Source organism: Propithecus coquereli, unplaced genomic scaffold (assembly GCF_000956105.1).
Source record: "Propithecus coquereli isolate 6110/MARCELLA unplaced genomic scaffold, Pcoq_1.0 Scaffold390, whole genome shotgun sequence".
Classification (NCBI taxonomy): Eukaryota; Metazoa; Chordata; class Mammalia; order Primates; family Indriidae; genus Propithecus; species Propithecus coquereli.
In genome coordinates, this window is record NW_012149619.1 from 766706 (window position 1) to 780641 (window position 13936).

General features: G+C 41.9%; 1 protein-coding gene across 1 annotated transcript in view; it reads right to left on the reverse strand.

Moving 5' to 3' along the window:
- Positions 1 to 13936, reverse strand: part of ZZEF1 (zinc finger, ZZ-type with EF-hand domain 1) — a 149480-nt gene that overhangs the window by 133613 nt on the left and 1931 nt on the right. The gene's annotated exons all lie outside the window — the stretch shown is intronic.

Below are 13936 nucleotides of genomic sequence, written 5' to 3' on the forward strand. Positions count from 1 at the left end.
ATCTCTCTTCCAAGACCGTAATCCCTTCTCCTTCCAAATAATTTCAGTAGAAAGCCGCCACTGCAAATTTTTCGAACTGGGTGCAAAGTGCCAAAATACAAAGCAAGAATTAGAAAAAAACTGGCTCAGAGTAGCACCTCAGGTTTAGCTGGGCTTTTTCTTTTAAACACTCTTTGGACACAGAGCTAATTTGGTTTATCTGCCTCACAGCCTTGTTTTCACTAATCTTTAACCATAATCTAACTTGCCCCTTGCCCATGTTGGGCCATCTGGGGAGCCCGGTACAGCATGGAATTTGGTTTGAACCCTGCTGTCACTAATCAGCTGTGTGATCTTACATAAGTTTCTTTGCCTCCATAAGCCTCAGATTCTTGAGCTGAAAGATGGAGCAAATACTGCCACACTCACAGGCTGCTGAAAGGGTTAAATAACATTTGAACAAAGCCCAGTACAGTGAAAGCACATTAGGAGGGCAAACAGTGTTCCCCTTCTCCTTGCTAATCTGCAACCTCAGCTGTCCCTGACCCCAGACGCCCCTGCTCCCAGGTTGCAATCCCTCCCTCATCAACGGCTTCCGTCCTCCTGCTGACACACTCACTCACAGACCTCCCTCACCAGGAAATACTTCAGGAGTCTCTTAGCCTCCTTTCCAAGTAATTCTCTCTTTTCCCTAAGACTACTGCTCCTTTTCCTTATTTCTCTCCTCTGTGAAATATGGAACTATCCCAGTGAAGTTTCATGACTGGCTTCAAATATGCCTATTTCCATCACAGACTTCTGAACAATGCAGTGTTTAATAGGAACAAATGCAAACTTCTTACATGGATCTAAAAACCACGGGCATAAATGCAGCGTGAGGGACAGAGGCCTTAGAAGCAGTATGGGAAAGATCACAGCATTCTTTTGCCTCTGTTCAACCTGATAAGACTTACAAAAAGTTAACAGGATCAAAGACAACACTAATTAAGGTATAATGTTCAAAAGGAAAGGAGATACCTTGTTCTTCTCTGACCAGACTCAATCAGGAAAGCTGAGTTTAGTTTTGAAGGTACACACCAAAAGGAAGTGAACAGAAGAGATCAAAGGAGAGGACCATGATGGAGAGAAGACTAGAGATTGTGCCCTGTGGGGGACAGCTGAAGGGCCATGGGATCTTCAGTGCAGAGAAAAGAGGACTGGCAGTAACAGAGTCCTCTTTAAATATCTGACAGGCTGTAATGGGAAGGAGGGAAGCAGCAGTTAAAATTAAGGTCATTAGATAGAAATTAGAGGGAAACACTCATCAGAAAGATGGACTTGTCTGTTGTCAGTGGAGTATAAAGATGGGCTAGGATGCTCTGGGAAGGAAAGCCTACCATATCCCTCAAGGCTTCAGAGCTACAGCCAGACAACCAGCCATCAGGAGTATTCAAAGAAGTCATACTGAACACATGCATTTACCTCTGTTCCCTCCCAAAATCCCACTAAGACAGTATTATAAAGGGATTTGTTGTGTGTTTTTTAAAAACAAGGACAAAGAGAATATAAGATTATGCGACAACTATAAAATTTTGGAAGCTGGGAAGCAGATGGACAAGTAGTATTGAGTTGGTTAACCCAAGAAAGTGGAATCCTAAGCTGGGAGTATAGCTTTGTGCAGTGGCAGCATCCACAGCCAATGAGGTTTATCCGAGGTGTGATTATTGCTAATTAAAAGTAAGTTGGGAGTGGACTAAGCTGAGAAGCAAGCTGCTATATTCTGCAGGGCTCCAAAAGACTTAGGAGTTAGCAGCCACAGATACTGCTGAAAGGGGAAGTAATGGGTAAAAAGTCTGTTTTAAAAAGCATTTAGAACTGACTGGATAAATGCTGATCTTAAGGAGTCACTGGATTTCTTGTTTTGTTTTTGAGGGGAAAAGGGTGACATCAGTATTGCGTGTGTTTTTTAAAGAGTTCTTTTTGGCCGGGTGTGGTGGCTCACGCCTGTGATCCTAGCACCTTGGGAGGCTGAGGCAAGAGGATCGCTTGAGACCAGTCTGAGCAAAAGCGAGACTCTGTCTCTACTAAAAATAGAAAAATTAGCTGGGCGTAGTGGCATGCACCTGTAATCTCAGCTACTTCGGAGGCTGAAGCAAGAGTATTGCTTGAGCCCAGGAGTTCAAGGCTGCAGTGAGCTATGATCACAGGACTGCACTCCAGCCTGGGTAACAGAGCAAGACCCTATCTCAAAAAAAATTCTTTTTTATAGAGATACATAATAAAATATTTATGGATGAAATGATAGGATGTCAAGATTTGCTTCAAAATAATTTGAATGGGGGAATAAGAAAATAGGTGGGATTTAGAGCATATAAAATTAGCCTTCCATTGGTAATGGTTGAAACTGGCTAATAGGTACATGGGAGCTCATTCTATTTTTATCTCTGACTTTATTATGTTTAAAATTTTCCATTAAAACAATTCAGACTCCCCTCCCCAATCTTGGCAAAAGCCTGGGGGTTGATTCTCTAGAGAGAGCAGTACGGAGAGTCTGTGGTCTAGGAAATACCAGCCACAGCTGAAAGTATGAAGACCACACTGAAAATGGAGGGATTTATGCTTACTTGCTAAATATTTAACACTCAACTTTCCCCAGGGCTCCTAGAATGCTGGCAGCCAGTCTCATACCCTGCTATGCAGGAGAGTGAAGAGTCTTCTCTAGGAACCTAACAGCCCAAGGGAATATACCTATAGACACTGACACTGGGGATGCATCTCCCAATGAAAAGGCCCAGCCAATTCATCTTAATGTGGACAAGCCAGGCATATAGAGCCTCCAGCTTTTTAGTCCCCCATTCTTCAATGAGAGGATGGACAGCCCAGGACCACTAGACATTTGAGGAAAGTCTTTCTTTCTTTTTGAGACAGGGTCTTCCTCTGTTGCCCATGCTACAATGCAGTAGTGTCATCATAGCTCACTGCAATCTCAAAACTCCTGGGTTCAAGCAATTCTTCTGCTTCAGCCTCCCAAGCAGCTGGGACTACAGGCATTTGCCACCATACCAGGCCAATTTTCCTATTTTTTTGTAAAGATGGGGGGTCTCACCATGTTGCTCAGGCTGGTCTCGAACTCCCAGCCTCATGTGATCCTCCTGTCTCAGCCTCCCAAAGTGCTAGGATTATAGATATAAGCCAAAGTGTCTGGCTTTAAACATATTTTTAATACCAGTTTTACTGAGGTATATAATTCACATACCATAAAATTCACCCTTTTAAAGTATACAATTCAGCAGGTCTTAGTATATTCAGAGTTGTGCAACCACCACCACCATTATCTAATATATAAAAAAAATATTGTAACCATGAAAGAAAAAGATACTATTATTAAAAACAAGATATTGAGAAAATTTTTAAAAATCTCTTGAAAAATAAAATATCACAACAAAATTAAAATCTCAATAGAAAGGCTGGAACATAAAGTTGACTCAAGTGCCCAGAAAGTAGGGCAAAAAGACAAAATGATGGAAACTGGGAGAGAAAAGAGGAGGAAAATCAGGAGACCAGTCCAGGAGGTCCAACATCCAAAGGACATGAGTTCTAGAACAAAGGAACACTGAAAATGTAAAGGAGGAAATCACAATTGTTATGATTCAAGATAATTTCCCCAAACTGAAGGACATAAGTTTTGAGACTGAAGGGGCTGAATCTCCCACACAATGGATAAAAGTGCATCATAATGAAAATTCCGTAACACTGGGGGGAAAGAGAAGTTCCCACTTCCAGGGAGAAGGAACATTTCTATGCGTAAGGTCAAGAATCAGAACGGGACTCGCTCAGCAGTCACACTGGAAACCAGAGGCAATGGGAGCAGTGCCTCCGCCATGCTGGGGTTGGGGAGTGGAGGATTCTTTTCTAACCCAGAAGTCCATCAACTCAGAGAGCAGAACAAAGACATTCTTACATATGCAAGGTTCTCAAAAAATAAACTATAAAACTTAATCCTCCCTTTTTCCGAAGGCTACTAGAGGATGTGGCCACCAGAATGAAAGAATATGCTAAGAAAGGGGAAGAATGGGGTTCAACCAAGAGAGAAAGTGAATGCCCAGGATGACAGAGATCCTAAGGTGGACACCTGCACAGCAGACCTAGAGAATAACAAGTCCAGATTGGAACAAACCAGAAGGCTCTGGGAAGTATTTCTTTGAGAAGATAAAACTGATAGAACACCCACGTGTTTCAACATACTGAGTGTTTGTGTTAGAGGACGTTCAGACAACTGGCAGAGAATCTGAGATTAAATTAATGATAAAAGACATAGAAAACCGAGGAAAATAAAAGTACCAATTCAATTGTTAACTCCAGAGAAAATAAAAGGAGGTATGAGAAAGCAAAAGTAATCATGGGATTCTACACAGCTGAGCTACATAAAGAATTTACAAAGGATGATCTAAACAAAATTGCTAATTCTTGCAGGAGGACAGGAGATGTGCGGTGTGGGCGAAAGACAACTGAAGTCTCATTTTTTATGGTGGGAATAAAACTGATAAAGCCGAACACTGAAAAATCACAAAAAAGTAATATCAACATACGATTTGGTGACATAGAGGTAAATAGCCAAGAACCAGCTAAAGAGTTGAAAAGTAATTGTTCTTAGGGAGTGAGACACTGAGGTAGGAAAGTAGTGGACCACTGTATTTTGTTCAAGTCTCATGGACTCTATACTACGTGCATGTATAACTGATAAAAATAAATACCAAAATTTTTAGAGTATACTCCTCAAGCATGGGATGGATTGGATGAATAGCTTAAAAATTTGTTTAGAGTAGTGTAATACTTCCTCCCCTCGAAATAAAATGTTACACACACTGGACATATGTACAAATCTACTGTTTTCAGTTAATGATCTTCACCTTTCCATGTCAATACATTTCTGTTTAGTCTGATATCCAGGCCATATTCAGATTTATTCAGTTATCCCAGAAATCTTTTACGGTTGGTATGTTAGTCTGTTTATACCGTTATAAAGGAATACCTGAGTCTGGGTAATTGATAAAGAGGTAAAACATACAGACGTATGAACTGCTATAGGCCAGGCACGGTGGCTCATGCCTGTAATCGTAGCACTCTGGGAGGCTGAGGCAGGAGGATTGCTTCAGCTCAGGAGTTTGAGATCAGCCTGAGCAAGAGCAAGAGCAAGACCCCGTCTCTACTAAAAATAGAAAAATTAGGCAGCCACGGTGGTGCACATCTGTAGTCCCAGCTACTCGGGAGGCTGAGGCAGGAGGATCGCTTGAGCCCAGGAATTTGAGGTTGCTGTGAGCTAGGCTGATGCCACAGCACCAACAGAGCAAGACTCTGTCTCCAAAAAAAAAAAAAAAAAAAAAAAAACAAAGAAAAGAAAAAAATGAACTGCTATAGTTTAGGTGTTTGTCCCTCAAACCTCACGTTGAAATTTATGGGGCCTAATGGGAGGTGTTTGGGTCATGAGGATGGATGCCTCATGAATGACTTGGTGCGGTCCTTGGGATAATGAGTGAGTTCTCACTCTATTAGTTCCCATGAGAGCTGGTTATTATTAAATAAAAGGAGCCTGGCACCTCCCTCCCCTCTCTCTTGCTTCCTCTCTTGCCATTTGATCTCCGCACACACCAGCTCCCCTTTTCCCCCTTCCCTTTCTAACATGAGTGGGAGCAGCCTGAAGCCCTCACCAGAAGCAGATGCTGGCACCAGGCTTCTTAGACAGCCTGCAGAACCTCCATTCTTCACAAATTACCTCTTTTCTTTATCAATTACCCAGACTCAGGTATTCCTTTATAACAATATGAACAGACTAACACACCAACAATAAAAGATTTCTGAGACAACTGAATAACTCTGAATATGGCCTGGGTATCAGATTAAACAAATGTATTGACATGGAAATGTGAAGATCATTAACTGAAAACAGTAGATTACAAAGAATATTAGAAAATGATCTCGTCAGTTTGAAGAAAAAGCATACATGCACTTCCCACATTGGTTTAAAGAATATATGTGTATATGCATAAAAAAGACCTGAAATAAACATTACAATGTTAATAGTGGTAATATGATGTTTTGTACTTTCTTATTTTTATTTTTAATCTTCAGCAATCTATAAATGTTGCTATTGTTATAATAAAGGGGAATTTTTAAATTTTGTAATATAAGGGAATTTATAATAAAGGGGAGCTTTAAGTTCAACCCAAATATAAAAGGTGGAGCCAACGGATGAGGAGGGAGTGGCACAGAGCACAGTCTCTATCTGCCCTGAGGTCTCAGGTGTGAATACCACCGCACCAGATGGTAGCCACTTCCCAACTTTATCACATTTAGCACACTGAGAAAATAGTAATATTCGTATGACTCAAGATCTGAGGGGATTAGCCCAGCTATAATCCATTCAGTCAGGAATGACATATGGATTGGGAAACTCTGAATTAATATCTGAGCACTCATAAATTCCAGGCACTATGCAAAGCATTTTATTTGTATAATATCACCTATTCCTCATAACAGTAATAGTACTTACTATTAACTTACCCATTTTATTGTTGTACAGGGAGGTCAGGTAACTTGCCCGAGGTCACACAGTATTTGAATCCAGGGCTCCAGAGTTCATGGTCTTTACCACAACTCCATTCTCCTTCCTTTGACCAGATAACCCCTGGGGTTCTTTGCAGTCTGGAGAACCAGTCATGAAAACTTCTCTTAGCTCTATCACTTTTTTCATCTATAAAACTTGCTCTCAGCGCCTTCTGCCCAGGTTAACTCACATCAACCCTAGAAGACTCACTCTCTCTGAATCTCAAGGCAGCACTCAAGTCCTGCTTCCACCAGAGCTTCCACATTTGAAGTGCTACCTGCACCTCTAAGTGCTATATGGTCTGCAACTTCCCACACGACTCCTGCCACGTGTTGTTAATAAAAAGTCTATTTAAGAAAGGCTCTAAAAATAGTGATGTTTTTGTTATTTTAATGGTTTCTGTCGATCTGTCAATAGTTAATGAATATGATAACAGGAATTTTCAAACAAACAAAAAAAAACACCACATTTTGGCTAAGAAAAAAAAGTCACAACAGCTAACAACCTAACACTCAGAAATTATCCTTAAAGAAATGTTCAGGCTTAATGGTCTAACACTTTCCATCTAGCTTGTTTCACAGGACTTCACAGAAGCCAGTTCATTCATGCACTCATCCAACACTAACTGGCAAGTGGCCATTATGTAGACACGTCACCCTGTGATAGGCTCTGTGGATATAAAGATGAATAGGGACTCTGTTCACTTTGCCCTCCAAAAACCTCATAGCCTAGAAGACAGACCTGTAAACCAAAGTAGCAATGTAATAGGTGTGATAATTATAACAATAGAAGCAACAGCATAAATTACTATAACAACTAATATTTATTGAGCACCAGTCAGAGTTCTAAGCAATTCACATGGACCAACTCATATTTTCCACAACAACCCTAACGGTAGGTATTGCCTTTTTTCTGGTGAGGGACAGAGAGGTTAAGTATTTTGTTCAAGGCCACATGGTTAGTACTGGCAAGTGGTGGAGCTCGGATACAAATCCTGGTCTGATTCTGGACCCCAGGACCCCACACTATCAACCATTATGCCACGAGCCAACAGACACTCCAGAGACCAGATGCCTAGGAGCGCGAGGGACATACAGGGAAAATGGCCCAGAGAAACAACCCTTCAGCTGAGCTTTAATGGGTAATGAGAGGTATGAAAGCGTACGGAGAGGGGGAGGCTATCCCAGTTAGAGGGGACAGAGCGTAAGAACAGTGCATGGCAGATTGTGAGAACTATAACCTGCCTGGTATGACTGGAAGGGACACAGGGCTGGGTGATGAAGAGATGGATAGAGGTGAGAATAGACAGAGCCTGGCAGACCAGGCTGAGGAGCTCAGACATTATAGTAAGGGCAACATGAGGTCACTGGAGAATATTGACGACAGAGGAGACTGATCATCCCAGATCTATATAAGCTCTTGTATTGGAATGGACCTACAAATCTCTTATAATATGTGCCTCTGTGCTGCCTGAACCCCTCTCCAGTGTCTCTGCAAGTGGACAGCCACCTTCCGTTGCACACATCAGAGATGGGAAGCTCATCTCCTCTGAACAGTTCTGACAGCGATAACTCTCTTCCCTATGATGAATGGAAAAGAGCCATTCAGAACACATCTGCTCCCTCTGCCCCAGGACTGTCTGCAGATCATTGATAACAGTGATCAGGTCCTCTGTGTTTCCCCCAAACCCTCCTCCATTCCTTCAACCAGTTCTCCATTTGGTATGGCCTTAGTCTCGTTCCCATCCTGGTTGTTCACTTTGGGACCCTCCAGTTTGCCAATAAACTTCAGAGCAGTGCTTCTCAAGTTTTATTGGCTGATTCACTATAAGAAATACATTTTGCATCATGACTCAGTATACATATAATTGATATAAAAGTTTCATGAAACAATGCAATACTTTCATTAGATACAATGTACACTGATATTTTCTATTCCATTGTTTCATTTTTTAATATGCAGGTTAAATTTTCTGTAAAAGGAAAGTCTACATTTTCTGCCTGTTCAGAACTGTTGAATAGCAGCTATTCTTGAGTGTATTTACACTTGATGTTTCTAAAACTATTTTCCTTAAAGCTGAAAATATTGACAAATGAAAATGGTTAGTTTTTCTAAATAAAAAAGAGTTGCTTTCTTCAGGAAAGCAAGATCTCTTAAATAAAATTTTTAAAAAAGCATGTTAAGACTCACTAAATAGATTTCCAACCCAGTAAAGGCACAGTTGCCTTGGAATGTGGGGCCCAAAACTCAATACTCTAGGTACAGTCTAATGGTGCAAAGTAGAGTAAGTCTCCCTTTGCCTCTCTAAAAACAGAGCAATACTCCCTATTTCCATGAAGGCAACACCCATCTCCATGCAGACAGCAAGCTCATCTGCCATACCCTTCCACTTCCTCCCCTGATTCAGGCCTCTTCCTATAACACCCTCCCACTATAAGCCCTGTCATCCACATGATAACTATTCAGGCAGCCTCCAAGTGCAGGCACTATGTTAGGCACCACATGGAAGAGAAAAAGCATAACAGTGCCAGACTAAGAGAGAAAACCTGGATTAGAGTATGGTGCCAGATTTACCACTAATTCTCTGTGAGACCTGGACAAGACTCTTGGCCTTCCTAAGTCTTAATTCCTCACCCTGCTCAAGCTTTCTTCTCCATAGCTTGTTGTAAGGATTCAAAGGATTATGAACAAGACACTGCCTACAAAACTGCAAAGAAATGTTATTACAACCTAGTCAGAAAGCTGTATTGATCTATCTTGCAGACAAGAGACAGAAAAAGAGGCTGGCTGACTGCAGATTTCCATCCATCTGCCTTGGCCTGAGGGCAGCATGAGGCAGGGCTCAGACCCTCATCCCTTTTTTTTTTTGAGACAGTCTCACTCTGTTGCCCTGGCTAAAGTGCAGTGGCATCATCATAGCTCACTGCAATCTTAAACTCCTGGGCTCAAGCGATCCTCCTGTCTCAGCCTTCTGAGTAGCAGGGATTACAGGGATGCACCACCACGTCCAGCTAATTTTTCTATTTTTAATAGAGACAGAGTCTCGCTCTTGCTCAGGCTGGTCTCAAACTCCTGGGCTCAAGTGATCCTCCCGTCGTGGCCTCCCAGAGTGCTAGGATTACAGGCGCAAGCCACCATGACTGACTCCTCATCCATTTCTGTTTAACCTCCTTAACCTCTACTGGGATTAAGACCACATTGCACACACGAAAATGTATACCCAAATCATCACAGACCAGAATTTGGGGCTTAGACCAGCAGAATGCAACACACTGGTTTAAATAAGAAGGCTGCACGCTGGTTCAACTTGAGAGAAACACACTCCATCGGAAGTAAAAAAAAAATCTGGGCCGGGCGCGGTGGCTCACGCCTGTAATCCTAGCACTCTGGGAGGCCGAGGCGGGCGGATTGTTTGAGCTCAGGAGTTCGAAACCAGCCTGAGCAACAGCGAGACTCCCATCTCTACTAAAAATAGAAAGAAATTAATTGGACAATTAAAAATATACAGAAAAAATTAGCCGGGCATGGTGGCGCATGCCTGTAATCCCAGCTACTTGGGAGGCTGAGGCAGTAGGATCGCTTGAGCCCAGGAGTTTGAGGTTGCTGTGAGCTAGGCTGACCGCCACGGCACTCACTCTAGCCCAGGCAAAAGAGTGAGACTCTGTCTCAAAAAAAAAAAAAAAAAAAAAAATCTGGATCTGATCCCAGTTCTGCCACTGGTTGACTAGGCGGGTTACCTAGCCATTTCAGGCCTCGGTTTACTCATCTGTAAGCTTATCTCACATTCCTTGTCTAAATAAACTACTTGAAGGGCTGTCACACAAAGGCTGGAGTATATGATCCTGGAGCTGAACTACAACAATAGGGAAAAATACCACCACCAATTACAACATTTATTGAGCATTTAGCATGTGCCAGGCACTGTTCTAGACGTTGAACTAACTCATTTAATCCTCGTACCAATTATATAAGGTAAATACTATTACTATGCTCATTTTACAGGTGAGGTAACTGAGACAGAGTCACGTAAAAGTAACCTGGCTTGAGAATGGTGGATCTAGAATTTGCCCACAAACAGGTTGGCCCCAGGCCAAATTCTGAAGCTCAGTCTAAAGATGAACAGTCTAAGGAAGAAGAGGCAGACTCATAAGGTAGGCAACTCATTGATACCATTAACAAGCTAACTGCACATCTGTCCAGGATGCCACGGAAGGGATACCTTTATGGGGAAAGGAAGGGGGTAGGTTTCATGTAATAATGACCAAGGTCCCAGCCAGCTAGGACTCTAGACCAGGTGTCAAAGGAGTATCATTCCCAAAATTTGTCATGCTGTCTTCTCACCTCAATATATTTGTACATGCTGTGCTTTTCGACTGGAATATTCCTTTCATCCTCTGCCAGGCAAATTCTCCCAGCCTCTCAAGCCTTGGTTTGGTGGAGCCTTTCTCAAACTCCATGCTACTGTGAAGTGCTTCTCTGTGGTCCTAGAAAGTGGAGAGGGCTTAGCACAGAGCAAAGGGCCAATGGAGGGAGAAGGGGAGCAAAGGACAAAATTCCCATATATATGAGGAAAGGTAAAAGGCCCTAGCTGGCTCAAGAGCACTGGGAAACAGGGTGAAAATGTATAAGGACCTAAATGTTAGTCCAGTATTTGGATATGATTCTGAAGAAAATTGGGAGCCACTGCAGTTTCTAAAGCAAGGCAGTATCATGGCAAAGTGGTATTTTGGAAATCACAGAAAGGCTAAACAGAGTTGTGGTTTTTACTCCCTAGCTCTCCTGGATCATGAACTTCTCCAAAGAAGCAAATACTGTCATCTCCCCCACAGCAAAGCACGCAAGGCCAAAATAACCTCCAATTCCCCCAGGATCTTTTTCTTCTGCACTGCCTCATCACTCTCAACCACCATCACTTTCCGAAGGTGTCCTGTGTGCAGGCAGGTGGCTGAGGGGCCTCACAGCCTACCTGCAGAACAAGGGTAGACAGTCTGCTACAAGTGCCAAATGACCTATCCAGAACAGGTAAGAGGAGCCTCAGGTGTACAGCTTAAAACACCATTATAGAGAAGCCACCTGAATCACAGGAAAGCTTAGGGGCTGACCAGGTGATAGTGCCATGGTGGGGAATCTTAAAGAACTCAGAGAAGCAAGGGCCACACACAGGTCCAGGCCAGCACAGGGCTCATGCAGGGGGGCATAAGTAGACGAGGTAAGAGTGTGAGACAGGCTGGCCTGTGGGCTACAACCCATTCAGAGGAATACGCATTTGGTCCCTCAAGGCAGTGGGGAGTTGACAGCTATGAGCTGAGGGTAGGCAATGCTTGTAGTCTGCTGCGACTTTATGGTGCACATACACATCTCTCACAGAATTACATTTGCATATTTCTATTTGCACAGTTCTTGGGCTCAAAGCCATTATAAATTAGTTGATTAATACTTTTGACATCATAATACCAAGGTGAGAATTTGGGCTTTTCTCCAAATTTTCTGTAAACCATAATGACTAAGAACCTTTTTAAGTTTTCACTAAAACTACATTTAACTGTTCCCACTAATGTCAGGAAATATCTTATTATTAAAAGGTTACAGACTGAATATGAAATACAAGGTTGGAGTGTGAGGACTGCACCCTGTTCGATCTGCTAAATCACACTGAGGGAACTAAGGCGAAACAGTGAGCACTGGCAATGATCCAGACTGTGCTAAGATGATGAATAGAATCAACACAGCCCTTCCCTCAAAGCTTACAATCCCATGAATTTCATGAAGTATGCACTAAAGCTAAAATGGCAAATTAATAAAATAAGACCTACTCATATTAAATCTCACCTTAAAGTCATCTACTATCATCCTATGCTCAGCACTTTTTTCTGCCCTAGGGTCTACATGATTTTCTAGAAGCATACCGTATTAAGAGCTAAATATCTAATCTTTAATCTCTGATGTCGAATAAAAATTTAATTTTAACTCTATTTCTCTCCTACATAGGAGTAAATCAAATATTGTTCCCAGTCAGCAAACTGGAGTCCTTCTCCATGGACCACGCCTACTATGAGAAAAGGTGTGTTGTACTATAAAATGATAATGTTTCAAACTTTGGTCCATGGTCCAATTCCAAGAGCTTTTTTATAACACCTCCTCAAGCAGCTAAGGTCACAGGAATGCAAAAACAAGACAGCTGGGTGGATATGGATGGCAACGCAAAGTAAGAGGCAAAGAACAAACATGTAATACTTGGAAACTCTTAGCATAATAAATCATATACACCAGTGATGTGCTCTATCATGCTAGGTCTTATAAAAATGAATGAAGGAAAATAACTTATCATTTTAACTGCTACCATAGAGATTTTATTGTTATTTCACAAAAACCCTTAAACTTGTATGAAAATATCACAATACATTTTCAGAAGCTTAGATATAGAACTGTGTAAATATCCACAGATGTGCTTATTTAAGTCTAAGGACAGACTTATTTTTAAAGCACAGACTCAAATCCACGGTTAATGCTTATTTTCTTTGTATAGTCCTGGTACAATTACCCCTTACTTACGGACAGGGCAACCACTGCAAGTTTATCACAATCAGGTTTTTAAACTTTGGCCTCACTCACAGCATTCTCTGATCTAGCCATGTGAGTCAAAGACTGCTAAATGTAACCCAATATTTGCTCTCCTCTCTTGTAATTAAATTCTGATTTTTAGCTGAATCAGGCCATGAAATAAGGATCTTTCTCAGGCTCTCTTGCAGCTAAGTGTGGCCATGGGACTAAATTTGGGCCAATGGGATGGAAGCTATGCCCCTAGAGAAGGGACATGCCCTCTCCTTCCCTTTTCCTTTTCCTGCTTGTTGGAATGTGACAAGTAACAGCAAGAGGAGTCAATTATCACTGAGTGGAAGGGGCCTGTGAAGGATGATGACATAAGACAGATGAAGCCAGGTCCCTGATGATTGTGAAACTGCCATATCAACCCAGGACTGCCTACCTGGACTTTTTCATAAGTTCTTTTGTTTAAACCACTGATACATTGGGTTTTCTGTCCCTTGAAACAGTGTTGTCTAACCCTAATACACTATACTTCCAGATTATCCATTTTCAGGACTTTGGACTTTTGTGGATACAATTTCCTCTGCCTGAAACACTGTTACCACCTTCTCCTCCTTATCTGCTTTCACCCTTCAAATATGGGCTGAAATGTTACTTTCTCAGGTAGGTCTTAGTTGAGTACCTAGTTCTTGAACACACCATTTATTGTCTACTGTCATTCAAGTGACTGGCACTCAGTATATGCCCAATGAATATTTGCTCAGTGAACAAATGAATAATGTCACAGCTCATGAGTGATTTCTGGACCACACCTCGAGGATTTCTTGG